Below are 11,843 nucleotides of genomic sequence, written 5' to 3'. Positions count from 1 at the left end.
GACTCTTTTGAGGAGACAGTGGATTTCCAAATTTGTTTCCCTGATTCCACGCGCCGTGCGTGAATACACTCGCTCGTCGTATCCAAGGTAAATTATCATCACTACCATCCCTTACATGCGTTTTATTTAAGTAAATACATTATAATCATCTAAAACGCATGCCACTTTACTTCCTGAACAAGTGCGCACCCGAGTCCGTGTTGCTTTCACATTCACGCGAACCGCGGCACGGTTCGGGAGCAACCGAACTCAGACCAGCTCCTCCAGGTAGTCTCGGGTTCGGGACCCCAGGTCCGCATGCAGCGTTCACATTAGCAATTTTTCATGCGAACCGTGCCCCGTTCCGAACCAAACTCCCAGTGTGAAAGCCCCCTAAGTGAAACCCTGATAAAAATTTGCTTTCTTTCATCATGATGTTTTGACAAGCCTGACATTTTATTTTCTGTACACATATTCCATAATTATTTTACAAAAAAAAATAAAAATCTCTTTATCTCTCTTTTTTGAACACGCCCCTTTTTAGAGCTCATGGTTGCCTACGACCAATCACAAATCTTTGTTTTTGAATTGTCCAATCAACACACAATGTAATCTTTTGAAATGCATGTAATTGTCATCTGTAGGTATATATAAGACACTGTCAGTGGCATCACAACCTGTCATTTGTGCAGTCGCCATGCTAGAGTCGCCGTATAGGTCTCGCTGTCATTCAGTTGGATTCAGATTTTTGGGATCGCTTTATAAAAACCTTTTTAAAGGCTACAACTCATTTTCACTGGTGTCATACTAATTACCAGGGTATTCTTAATATATATATATTATATTTCGTTGTTTTACATTGTATTGTCTTTTTTTCCATTTGTTGTAATTTAACATTGACACAGGTGAATATATATATATATATATATATATATATATATATATAAAAGACTTTAATGCAAAAACAGTCAGAGTTTACACTTAAAGAAGCAGAACCAATTCTAGATGATGTTGAAAAATACAAGGAGTTAATTTCCCGTGAACCACCATTACACAAAGGGTGGTAATGTGTTCCTTTACAAAAGTTCACAGTCAGATGAACCTAACATGGACTTTAGGTTTGATCAAATGACGTGGAAGAAGAAAGGTTCAAATTATCACAACATTAGAAAGTATGGGAGGAGAGTTAAGAAACGCTACGATCACATTAGAGCTGGTGAATGTGAAAAAGACACCTCCTCCGAATTCAGGAAGTGCATTTACTCTCTGGTTAATGATGACAAAAATTTGGCAACAAATTAATATTTGATTCATTACCTGGGAAATGAGACCGTATTTGTACCACGAAAGCATGGAAATGCCAAAACGGACAGGGTGTTTATTCCCTCCAAAAGTTTTCTCTGACATACTTCTAAATGAGCACGGTAAAGCCCCTTCAAACGTCTACAAAACTGTCCTTGCTAAAACATGCCGTTAGCCTGGCTAACGCCAGACCCAATTCTTGTTGAGACTTGGGTCTGGGAACCACATGTACATTTTCTTGTATTTGAGGCGTGGTTTACGAATGCTCGGCGCTGTTTATTGGGTGCTAAGAATGTCTATCAAATGCGCCTGTACGTAGCTCATAGCCAATCGTTGGTAGCAGGGCAAAAACATCATTCTTGTTTAAGAAATGGTTTAACGCCAAATGCTGCTCTTTTTTCAAAATAACTAAATATAACTCAATATCTAAGGCTACATCATAAGGTAGCTTCGCGTCTGCTGCCATGTTGAATCCATAGATATAAACAAACTGCTTAGTTGTGTCGCATAGATGTCGTCATCGTCTTACTGCTCCCTCCCCGTTCTGTGATTGGTTCCCTAGATGAGGCGAAAATCTGGTCCATGGTATCCAGACTGCCTTTCAGCGTGAATAAAATCGCATAATCGGCAGTATGGGGAAACCCAGGCTAACATGCCGTGGTAATATGGAGCACATGCCAGTAAACAACCCACGAAACCACCAGCTTCGAATGTAAATCAGTTCAAACGGTTAATCACCGATAAATACAAGAGAAGACTCCAGATCCAATCCCAGAGGAATCCAGCTCACCGGTAATCGGAAGTCTACTGAATGACGCGGCAACGTTTCGATTTTTCGCGCTTGATATTTTCAGGTAAGACCATTTAAATGATAAAACCGAGCATTTAAACTGCAATTAATTAGTCAGTAAGGGAAAACAATACATAACATGTGTTTTAATGTTTCGTGACTTAAGTGTTGACGAGATGAGCGTATATTTTGCGATAATACAGTTTAAACTGTATTAACGTTATAACGTTATATACAGTGGTGTAATCTTTTTTTTTGTAGTGATTATACTGTCTGTGTAAAGACATTACAGTTTCTGTGTGTGTATGATACGAATGAATGACGATAGTTTTATCAAATGAAATGGTGAAATTCTCATGAAGTGACTCTCAGCTCTGTGATGAAGTTCATGTGTCATGTGTAGCCTACATCATGTCCTCATAGCTACAGTGAAGCGCTGACACAAGCACGTGCTTGCTTCAGGGTGTGTGTGTGTAGTAGAGCACACATTGAGCGCTCATTCCCAGAAACGCGTTGAACAACTGCAGTCTCTTTGAGTTTTTAATATTCACGCAATTTGATCTGTGTCCATTGCAAACACAGACGCTGTGAATTTATGAATGAAAGTGTGAAAGTTCTGTCACAAAACGAAGTTGTTACGTATCCTCAAGCTTTTTTTAGTGGGTATACGGCGTATACCTGCGTATCACGTAGACTACACCACTGGTTATATAGGCTAGGCCCTATTACGTTATTAGCCTGACGTTACATTACATGCTTTATGTGAACATTAATATTGCTAATAAGCATGATTTTACGTCTGATGTAATGGGGAAATTTAGTTCCCTTTCGTTGTCACTTCGAGTTACGTCGAATGACGACGAATGGGGTTCGCTTAGAAGCCTATCCTCTTCGAACAGTAATAAAACGAGCCAATGGCAAGCAAATGCCATGGGTCTGCTGAATTTGCATAGCGTAACTCCGCCCCACAGTGTGGGTATATAAGGAAGTGAGCCGGCAACATGCAGATATGTTTTCGCTTTCGGAGCCAAGAGCATTCTTCACTCCACAAGCCATTCTGAGATCATCTCTCTTCACTCTTCGAGACGAGCTACTCTTCAGAAGTGTTGGTGTGACGGCGAATTCCAGCGAGCTTCATATTGCCTGCCGATCTGCGCAGTGGTCTGCCAGTCGTGTGTCTCTCCCTGGGCGCTTCAACACTGCTGTTTGAGTTTTATTTCTCTAAAAGAGCTGCACGCGGCGCGTCTTTTTAAAGACGGTTCGCCCGTGTGTTTCTGGGTGCGATACACAGATTAAATCAGCTGATGGGCACGGACGCTGTCTGATGTGTTTGGGCAAACGCACAGACAGCGTTCGTGGATGCGTCATGTTCTCATTGCGGGGACATGACCATCGCAATGTAACGATCGAGACTCGATGACCTCCTCGAGAGAGAGTCCCCTCATCCACACCCCGATCTATTCTCTCCGCAAGAGGGAATACTTCGGCTGGTGGCCAGGGTGATCAGAGGCTGCTGTGTGGAACCAACCCGACGATCTATCCTCGGTCCACACACTCCTCTTCACATTGCAACCCGTGTGGTATCCGGATGAGATCGCTGACCAGTCCCGGCCAGAGGTCGCGGGCTGGTCCAGCATTTAATTCGATGCCCCGGCAGATGAAATCTTGTCTATCGCCGCATCAAAAGGTGGGCGTGAGTACGCTGGAGAAGACTCGGCTGTGCTGCCTCCTCCGGGTGTGCCAGCATTGCCCGAGTCTGAACCAGAACTCTGCCATGCTTCCCCGGGCAGTCGCGAGCATTTGGGCTTGTGTGGAACCCTCCGCCATGTCCCAGGTGCTTAAGGCTGATGATCGGTTTTTGGGGACGCACCGGCACACGTCGGCCCGCCCCCAATTCCTTTCCTCCTGGACGTGCATGAAGAGGTCATGAGATTACTCAGCGGCCTCTTCCGCCTTCTCTGCCCTCGATGAGGTCGCGGCCAGTGGGTACACTGGGGTTCCCCCTATGGAGTGTTCTGTGGCAACACAACTGTGTCCCCACAGCGCCTCCACTGGCGTGGCGGCCCTAAGCACCCACCCACCCCAAAGCATGTAGGTTTTTGTCTACTCCGGTGGCAGAGATCTATAGAGCTGCGGGGCTGGCTGCCACCTCACTGCATGCTATGCCCATCCTTCAGGTCTACCAGGCCAGGGGTGCTCATTGCTAATGCACGAGGGTAGGGCTGGTCCAGGGCTCTTGCAAGAGCTGCGTGCCGCCACCGACCTCGCTCTACGGGCGACGAAGGTGACCACACGCTCCCTGGGTCAGGTGATGTCCACATATGTGGTCCTGAGACAAAAACTGGCTTAGTCTGGTTGATATGGGCGAGGCTGAGTGAACCCGCTTCCTCAACTCCCCATATCCCAGACTGGCCTCCTCGGCGGCGCAGTCGAGGACTCTGCCCAGAGTTCTCGGCTGCCCAGAGCAGACTGAGGCTCTGATCCCGCGGCCAGCTGCTCAGCCGCCGGCTCAGCTGCCTCATTTCGCTTGCCGCCGAGGGCGCCCTCCTGCGACACTCCCTGCCGGCCCTAGCAGCACCCTTCACCCAGGCCGTGCCGTGGAGGTAGTCGCAGGAAGGCGCCCCAGCCCGTACCAGCCCCGCAGCAATGCGGAGCTCCCGTTACAGGCAGCTCAGAGATGGGTTGCAGTTCTTTCTAGGAGGTGGTTGCAGGGCCACTCCTTCCCCCGGTGGAGGGCCGGGGGAAAACCTCTTTTTCCAAAGAACTGTCTCTCCCATCTCTGAGCACACAGAGTTCTCAGACGACAGTGCGCGCCACCCTCGGGTCCCGCCACTCTCGTCCTCCTCTGTCACAGAGTTCTCGGATGACAGTGCGCACGCTCACGGGCCTCGCCACTCTCGTCCCCCTCTGTCGCCAGACCCCTGCCAGAGCACGCCCCTGTGGAACGCTGGTCCTTCCCTGGCCTCCTCTGGCAGGACGCGGCTAATGACCGTGCCCCCACACCGGGCCGCTATGCCACCCACGTCTGGGCCGGTCATTCCGCTTCGCTGCACCCCCGGGGGGACGTCTGTCGTTCGCATGACCCCGCTGGCACAGTCCGTGGGAGCCTGGTTAGAGCTTCCCCCCTGTCCCGCTGGCTCGCGCGAACCATCAGGCTCGGCTATGCGATTCAGTTCGCACGGTCTCCTCCCCGCTTCAGGGGAGTCCGCTTCACTATGGTCGGTGGCAATGCCCCTGTCATGAGTGCGGAGGTCGCCACCCTGCTGGCGAAGGGTGCGATCGAGACTGTCCCTCCAGCCGCAATGAGGTCCGGCTTCTACAGCCCCTACTTCATTGTCCCCAGGAAATCTGGTGGGTTACGGCCAATCCTGGATCTGCGCGTCTTGAACCGTTCCCTTCACAGGCTTCCGTTCAAGAGGCTCAGGGCCAAGCGCATTTTCGAATGTGTGCAGCCACAGGATTGGTTTGCAGCGATCGACCTGAAGGACGCCTACTTCATTTCTCCATTTTTTCTCGTCACAGACCGTTCTTGCGGTTTGCTTTCGAAGGGCAGGCATACCAGTACGCAGTTCTCCCATTCGGGTTGGCCCTGTCTCCTCGCGTCTTCACGAAGGTCGTCGAGGCAGCCCTTGTGCCGCTATGGCAGCACGGGGTTCGCATCCTGAATTATCTCGATGACTGGCTAATCCTAGCTCACTCTCGGACCAGGGTTGCGAACACAGGGACCTAGTGCTCCGGCACCTAGCCCGTCTGGGCCTTCGGGTCAACTGGGAGAAGAGCAAACTTTGCCCCGTGCAGAGGATCTCTTTTCTCGGTATGGATACCGACTCGGTCGCCATGTGCGCGCAGCTTACGAGCGAGCGCGCGCAGTCACTGCTGACTTGCCTGATACAAATCGAGGGCAAGAGTGCGGTTCCACTGAAACTTTTTCAGAGGCTCCTGGGGCATATGGCATCTGCAGCCGTGGTAACGCCGCTCGGATTGCTTCATATGAGACCGCTTCAGCACTGGCTTCACGATCGAGTCCCGAGGTGGGCATGGCACCAGGGCACGCTCCGAGTACCAGTTACTCCGACCTGCCGTCAGACCTTCACCCCGTGGACGAACCTCAGCTTTCTACAGGCCGGAGTGCCCTTAGAACGAGTTTCCAGGCATGTTGTTGTCTCAACGGATGCCTCCTCCACGGGCTGGGGCGCCATGTGCAATGGACATGCTGCCGCGGGCTCCTGGACAGGACCCCACCGCCTATGGCATGTCAATTGCCTCGAGTTGCTGGCAGTACGTCTCGCTCTGCACCGCTTTCATGCGTTGCTCAAGAACCAGCGCGTACTAGTCCGATCAGACTATACCGCGACAGTAGCGTACATCAACCGACAAGGTGGTCTACGCTCCCGCCATATGTCGCAACTCGCCCGCCACCTCCTCTTATGGAGTCAGAAGCATCTGAGGTCGCTTCGAGCCATTTATATCCCGGGAGACCTGAACTGTGCAGCCGACGAGCTCTCACGGCTTCAACCTCTTCCTGGAGAATGGAGACTCCATCCCCAGGCGGTTCAGCTGATTTGGGATCAGTTCGGGGACGCACAGGTAGACCTGTTTGCCTCCCACGACTCGTCCCACTGCGCCCAGTTTTACTCCCTGACCGAGGGCACGCTCGGCACGGACGCACTGGCGCACAGCTGGCCGCGGGGCCTCCGCAAGTATGCGTTTCCCCCAGTGAGCCTTCTTGCACAGACCCTGTGCAAGATCAGGGAGGATGAGGAGCAGGTCATATTGGTTGCGCCACACTAGCCCACCCGAACCTGGTTCTCCGAACTTGTACTCCTCGCGACAGCACCTCCCTAGCCAATTCCTCTGAGGAAGGACCTCCTTTCTCAGGGACGGGGCACCCCTTGGCACCCTCGTCCCGATCTCTGGAACCTCCACGTGTGGCTCCTGGACGGGACGAGGCAGGTTTGAGTACCCTACCACCAGCGGTGGTGGCTACCATCACTTTCGCTAGAGCGTCGTCCACTAGACATGCCTACGCGTCGAAGTGGAACCTCTTCGTCTCTTGGTGCTCTTCTCACTCAGAAGACCCCAGATCATGCCCGGTCAGTGTCGTGCTTTCCTTCCTGCAGGATGGGTTGGAGCGAAGGCTGTCTCCCTCCACCCTGAAAGTATATGTTGCCGCTATCGCCGCACATCACGATGCAGTTGATGGTAAGTCCGTGGGAAAGCACGACCAGGTCATCAGGTTCCTGAGAGGAGCGAGGAGACTACAGCCTCCTCGCCCTCCTCTCGTTCCCTCTTGGGACCTCTCAGTGGTACTAACTGCCCTGCAGAGTGCTCCATTTGAGCCTCTGCAATCAGTGGAGCTTAAGTTCCTGTCAATTAAGACAGCGCTCCTGGTTGCTTTGGCCTCCATCAAGAGGGTAGGGGACCTGCACGCATTTTCTGTAGACGAAGCGTGCCTGGAATTCGGGCCGGCCTTTTCTCACGTGATCCTGAGACCCCGGCCTGGATATGTGCCCAAGGTTCCCACCACTCCCTTCCGGGACCAGGTGGTGAACCTGCAAGCGCTGCCCCTGGAGGAGGCAGACCCAGCCTTGGCATTGCTCTGTCCAGTACGCACCCTCCGTGCTTACGTCGACAGAACGCAGTGTTTCAGGACCTCAGTCCAGCTCTTTGTCTGTTATGGTGGGAAGCTGAAGGGAAAGGCTCTCTCCAAGCAAAGGTTGTCTCACTGGATAGTGGACGCCATTGCTTTGGCTTACCAGCAGCAAGGTCGACCGTGCCCCCTTGGTGTGACGGCCCACTCCATCCGGAGTGTGGCCTCCTCTTGGGCTCTAGCGCATGGCGCCTCGCTAACAGACATCTGCAGAGCTGCAGGCTGGGCGACACCCAACACATTCGCCAGATTCTACAATCTCCGAGTGGAGCCAGTGTCCTCCCGAGTACTCGCTTCAACCAGCCGGTGCTAGGACCCGCTCAGGTGTCTTCGCTTGCTCGCCATTCCACTCCACGGACTGGATACGTGCGATATTCCTCAGGTGAGCCTGATAAGCCCTGAGTTCCTCCAGCGCTGTTGACGTCAACGCCAGAGTTATGCCTCCGGCAGCTTTCGCGTTGGCTAGGTGCCACCATGTGCATGGTTCCCCCTCTGGGCGACCCCCACGTGTGTATTTCCACTGTAAGCCTCTCTCGAGCATGTGTCTTTCCCTTGGCAAGCCAGTCTGCCACCCCTGGGGTTGAAATACTCCACCCTACGGGCTGGACACCCCAGTGTTCTCGTATGCACCCCCTTCCGGGTCATATGTGTGTTTTTAAGTCCCCCCCCCTTCGGGCGGGCACTGATTGCATATTTCCACTGTGATATGCTTCCCAGTGTACCTTGGTATTCCTGTGTTAAGTAGGAGTCCTTCGTCTGTGCTAGTCTCACGACAGGGAGCTCAGACTTACGCAGGGCACTGGAAGACAGCCGAGGTGGCGTGATTGGACTGGGAACCCCATTCGTCGTCATTCGACGTAACTCGAAGTGACAACGATGTTGTCGGTTACGGATGTAACCCTCGTTCCCTGAGTAGGGAACGGAGACGTTACGTCTTCCTGCCACTTCCACTGTACCGCTGGAACAGCCTGAGTTCAGCTTGGCTCCTTCAGCGAAGAAACATATCTGCATGTTGCCGGCTCACTTCCTTATATACCCACACTGTGGGGCGGAGTTACGCTATGCAAATTCAGCAGACCCATGGCATTTGCTTGCCATTGGCTCGTTTTATTACTGTTCGAAGAGGATAGGCTTCTAAGCGAACCCCATTCGTCGTCATTCGACGTAACGTCTCCGTTCCCTACTCAGGGAACGAGGGTTACATCCGTAACCGAGACGTTTCTGGTTAAACGCAAAGTTAGCCTGTAAAACTTACTTTTTCCACACTGTAAGACAGTAAGGCTTATTGCATATTGTAACAACACTGACTTTCAGTATAAATTTGGGGAAATTAGCACTCAAATGGGGAATTAAATATTCATGGGTTTTGATGAATATTATTTGCATACGCCCCAAAGTGGTTCCAAATATGGGCTTGTCCCGCCTTGACTATATGAATATGTATCAGGATTACTCGTGACAATAATTTATATAGAGAAAGGGGATTATTCTAATCAGTCATACTTAGAAATACAACTTTAACCACCAATGCGTATAACATATAATATTTGCATCAACACTTCGATCTGTTTAGTTCTTGGCAAGCAAAATCACATCCATATGGCCATAAATGGATATAACTTACCTCCCAAGGAACCAGATAGGGAATATCTAGACTATGCAATGTTTAAAAGGTGTGGTAGAGCGTTTAAGGTAGCATAGGGAGTCGGATCTTCATTGACTTCAGAATATGGATTCAACACATGAACTCAGGCAAAGATTAATGAAGTTTAATAAAAGACACTTTAAGGTACGTACACGATCAAGAGTATATCTTAACAATATGCATAAACAAGACAAATGATTATAAAACGATTACGTAGCGTATATAGTAACACAATGTTAACCAAGAGATGGAGAGAGGGAGAGAGAGAGAGAGAGAGAGAGAGAGAGAGAGAGAGAGAGAGAGAGAGAGAGAGAGAGAGAGAGAGGTTTTAGGAGGTAGAGAGAGTTGGAGGAATTACACAGTTTAAGGAATACTTTCGATAATCAAGAGACCAGAGGATTCTCAGACAACCTTAAACTAGCCTTTGTTTCAAAGATCAGATTAGAATGAGCCTACTTGTGTCGCTGGTGGAAAGAGACCTCGTCTGGTGCGTAGAGCGCTGTTTATTTAGCTTCGCGGGTTTCCGGGTGGCGTCACGTGGTTGTTTGAAGCAGAGTAGAAACACTAGGCTTTTGCTCGTTAAAACGCTGGATCAAGAAAGCAGCTTAAAACTTGTGTAAAAATAAAGACTTAGTCTTAGAAACGGAAAGTAAACGAAGAGCAAAGCTCTCTGAAGAGAAGTTGAAGCTAGAAGTTAGAGTGAGACTAGCTTTAGGACGGAGGACTAGACTAGACTAACTATTTTCGGGGTCGTTTCATTTTATGAATGAAACGGGAGCACGCCTATTCTGCACGGGAGAGCCAATCACGAGTGGGGATTTTGTGGCGCCAAGATTTCCTTTGTCTGTGAAGGTACGCCTCCTGAGCGCGCGGGGAGAGGTCAGAGTTTACTCTGACATCCTTCTGCACATCAGTAAATGTTTTAATAATGCATAATAGATTGTTTCCCAAAACGGATTCGGAGTCGTCTAATTTTCTGGTTTCCAACCATACCAAACTTGACACTATTAGATCATGTTATAGAGAACTATATTGATTTTTGGGTATTTCACGCATCTAATGGTTGTTTCTAATCAGGTAAAGACGCATTCTCCATCAGATTTTGCATGCGTATTAATCACCGTCTCAAACAGAAAGTTGCATTCTCACAAAAAGCGTTTTTCTCACTTTTAGAGTTCTCGTGCGTGTGGTTCTGTTTCTTACCCCCACTGTGTGTGTGTGTGTGTGGCGGGCGAGACGCGTATGTGACCTGTTAACCTTACAGGTGTAAAACATGTGGTTAGTGTGTGTGCGTTCAGCTTTATGACAATGCATGAATGGAGCTTCACGACGGGAAGTCCGTGCTTTAAAGAACCCAGACGCTGTGTGCGTCGTTCGCTGGACGATAAATTAAATTAAAACCCCAGGATACCTCACCTTATCTGGCAGAGAATCAACTAAAAGCTTTCAGAATGCGTTAATGTCTCTGGTACAAAGGGAAGAAGACGCTATAGAATGCATTAACTCACAAAGTCTGTGTTTTCTCTAAGTTTCGAAAAATGCCAAGAATGCTTTTAACCATGCAACAAGTCAACAAGTAGAAAATGTATGTTTTATATTTCACCATCTGGCATTTGTGCTACAATATTGTGTAAGCTCCATAACGCTTCACTGAAGCTAACGTTAGGCCTAACCTTACTCATATTGACTTGAGTGAAATATTCAAATTCAAGACATATTTTATGGCTGTTTGGAGACCTTGGGATCTTGACTAGAATGTAAAATAAAGTTCTGTGGGTTTGAACAAAGCTTGGCTGGATTTGATCCCACACGAGGAAGCTTAACAATTACATTCATGCAAAAGACGAACACTGGCAATCTATTAGAAGTAAATAGACTGGTGTCTGTGTGTCACATCTATTGCTGTCCTCGACATTGAACGTGAAAATTAAAACACAAAGGCAAAGGTCTGCCTGTCTGTCTACTTAGCTGTCTGTTTATCTACAGTATCTGTCTGCCTGCCTGTGTAACATTAATATCTCTTTACCTAACTTTTTTGTCTCCCTTTGCAGCATCAATTTCCAGCGGGTTGCAAGGACTTCTGTGGTAAGTTTGTTTGACTACTTCCATGCTCTGTCTCTGTTGAACAATCCAAAATTTAGTTTTGGGCTGTTTAGGCCACATCCACACGAAGCCAGAGCTTTCCATATCCGATTTTTTTTGCCTCGTTCTAAAAAAAAAAATCCGTAAACACGGCGTCGTCTCAAGAAATATCTGCGTACACACGAAACCACTGAAACCGATTCAAAACGATGTAGTATATACCCCAGACCAGTATGTGGCGCTGTAATTCTGCCATAGAGATACAATAAAAACGAAGAAGAAGACTTTGAGCATGCGCATAAACCTTGCGCGCTGTATACAATAATATTAGGCACAGTAGCTTCTTCTTTTCTTTTTTACCAAGAACTTTATTTAACAATAATATATATAAATAA

Source organism: Phoxinus phoxinus (genome assembly GCF_949152265.1).
Source record: "Phoxinus phoxinus genome assembly, chromosome: 9".
Taxonomy (NCBI): Eukaryota; Metazoa; Chordata; class Actinopteri; order Cypriniformes; family Leuciscidae; genus Phoxinus; species Phoxinus phoxinus.
Note: the sequence above shows the minus strand (reverse complement) of the source record.